Source organism: Aptenodytes forsteri, unplaced genomic scaffold, assembly GCF_000699145.1.
Source record: "Aptenodytes forsteri isolate BGI_AS27 unplaced genomic scaffold, ASM69914v1 Scaffold35, whole genome shotgun sequence".
Taxonomy (NCBI): Eukaryota; Metazoa; Chordata; class Aves; order Sphenisciformes; family Spheniscidae; genus Aptenodytes; species Aptenodytes forsteri.
Window position 1 is genome coordinate 915,693 of NW_008795334.1, and position 3,199 is coordinate 918,891.

The following is a 3,199-nucleotide window of genomic DNA, read 5'->3' on the forward strand; positions in this document are numbered from 1 at the left end:
GTACAGCTAAAGAAACAGCGTGTTTTGGAAATGTCTTGGGAGGGGTAGAGTCAGATATAAAGCTATGTGCTGCCCAGCAAAAGGGACGAAGAATCCTGACTGTGTCATTTTGAAAGGAAAGCATTAGAGTGCACTGGAGATATAAGACATTGTGAATATACAGAACAGCCTCTTTTTAAAGACTTGCTAGTATAAAGTGCTGGTGCTCTGGTTCAGTTAACTGAAAAAGACAACTTTTTATTTTTCCTTGCATGCAGAAAACAAGAAAGTAGCTGCCCCAGGGAAAACCAGTGCATTCCTAGTTCTGCTTGCTGCAAGCAAAGCTTAGTTGGTTAATTGGGCTTCTGAGGATGCGAAACACACCAGCGGGAAATTACACTATGACAATCACGTTGCAGGAGCACAGCCAGCCCTGCAACATCTGTCTTTTCCCAAATTTTGCCGAAGCCAATTAAATTCCCTTGTAACCAGCTGGTCCTAATGTGATCACACACTGACTCAGTCAATGCAAGCTGAGCTTTCCACGCTGAGGCAAGGCAGCTTTCATTTCCACCTCTCTTGCACAACTTGTGCACGGCAGCCTCAATCTTGCTCCCATGGGCTTCCTTCACCAAAATGCCATTGCCTTCAGGATAAGGCCAGAGCAATCCTCAAAATGTCTTCAGTCTTCCTTTGTGTCATAGTTTAACCCCAGCTGGCAACTAAGCCCCACACAGCCACTCGCTCACTCCTCCCTGGTGGGATGGGGGAGAGAATCGGAAGAGAAAAAGTGAGAAAACTCGTGGGTTGAGATAAAGACAGTTTAATAGGTAAAGCAAAAGCCGCACACGCAAGCAAAGCAAAACAAGGAATTCATTCACTCCTTCCCATCGGCAGGCAGGTGTTCAGCCATCTCCAGGAAAGCAGGGCTCCATCACACGTAATGGTTACTTGGGAAGACAAACACCATCACTCCGACCGTCCCCCCCTTCCTTCTTCCCCCAGCTTTATATGCTGAGCATGAAGTCATACGGCATGGAATATCCCTGTGGTCCATTGGGGTCAGCTGTCCCGGCTGTGTCCCCTCCGAACTTCTTGTGCACCCCCAGCCTGCTCGCTGGTGGGGTGGGGTGAGAAGCAGAAAAGGCCTTGACTCTGTGTAAGCACTGCTCAGCCAGTAACTAAACATCCCTGTGTTATCAACACTGTTTTCAGCACAAATCCAAAACATACCCCCATACTAGCTACTATGAGGAAAATTAACTCTATCCCAGCCAAAACCAGCACACTTTGTGTTTTAATATGTGATCCAGATAACCTAATGTACACAGCTAAAAATACCTGGTTCTTCCTGTGTTGCAGTTATGGTTGTCATATTGATATCAGCATCCTCCAGTAAATGCTAGGCTGTAAGTGCTTTGCCAGTGCTCAAAGCCTGCAAAGCCTTATTTTTCAAAGGAGTCCCTGGCATATGAGCACTCCTACTCACGAGAGCAAGGGCTGGACTGACTGACTAACCCCAACCTAAACAACGCATTTCACTTCAGGTGCCTTTCTAAGATATCTTTGTAGATTTCTGCTGGTTAAGGTCACTTGCCCTTTGACTTACCGTCATTTCAAAGGCATGTAAAAATAATTTGCAGAGGTGCTGCCTGTCATTTTATTTCCTAGCAGACAGAGTCATTAAGAGCAGAGGGCAAAATAATATGGTATCATGGTTCTGTTGTCTTTCTGCTCCTGTGTATCAATCAATTAAGATCACACGGTAAAGAAAATATGTAGTACAGTAATTTTCATGAAAGTCATAGTCATACATTGATGAGACTGTTGACAGAAATGTAAGTGAATTATAACCTGGCAAGAGATGAAGCTATTAAAGGCAAAATGTCCTCCAAGTCATCCCTAAGGATCAGCAGGTTTTATACCCGACAGCTTTTCTTTTCTTAATGGTGTTTCAGTGGGAATTACAGGAGCCCAGTATGCCTTACGGTACTTTTTATCTCACATTTGAAGTGCTATGCTTAGTCAGTGATGGGTTGGAGGATGGAAGAAGGAAAGAAAAAGAACATGAGAGACAACATTGTTTTGAAATTAGGAACTGAAACAGCTTTTTTCCTCCATATAACCCAGCCTAAAATCTTTATATAGTCCAAGCTGAGTAATTACTATTAAAACATTTATCTGATATTAAATTATCATCAGTGCCAAATGAGAACTGTAATAGGATTTGTTGTTAAAGGGGAAAATATAAATTACTGTAAATTTTTTTTATTGCATATGAGCACGTTTTATTTTGCCTTTGCATCTGCAGTTCATAATATCATCAGTGATCGATATATTTTCATGCTTTCTCTGTGTTACAAGAATTATTTTTTATGTAGAGACAGCTCTGCCTTGATAACTTCCTACATGAACTCATCAACATCTTTGTAATCTGCCATCTCTTGCCAGAATGCAGAAATGCCCTGTAAAGATAATGTTTTAGTTTGGTTCTGTTTCAGAGCCAAGTCTGGAGGAAAAATAATATATGTCTTACTAAATCATGATCAGTCATGTTTATTGAACTCTGAGAGGTGCTGGAAGACCTCAGAAAAATGATAAGCTCATATAAAAATAATATAATTTGTAAATATTCTTGTTATTTATTGCATTTTCCCAAATAAATATATTTCACAGAAAGCATAAGGGATGATTCAGTGTACTAAAATGCAGGCATCCTAAATACGAGCATGATGAATAGTCAATGATGCATATCAGAGCATGAAAGGGAAGGCTTAAACAGGCTCATATGGTTGCTCATGGTTCAAACATTATTGTTTATATATGTGTGTATACATATAGATGCTATATCAATAGTATATACATTATATATATAAATATGTGAGTTTAATTAACATGCCCATGACCTACTTAAGATATTCTGAAGCATGGTTTCATTTCAAAAGAGATTATCTGCATATGTTTACAGTTGTCCAAACAGTGTGGATCCACTCTTACGTTTTCAAACCTGTTTATAGAATCATAGAATAGAATAGAATCATTGAGGTTGGAAAAGACCTCTAAGATCATCGAGTCCAACCGTCAACCCAACACCACCATGCCCACTAAACCATGTCCCTAAGTGCCTCATCTACTCGTCTTTTAAATACCTCCAGGGATGGGGACTCCACCACTTCCCTGGGCAGCCTGGTCCAATGTTTCACCACTCTTTCAGTAAAGA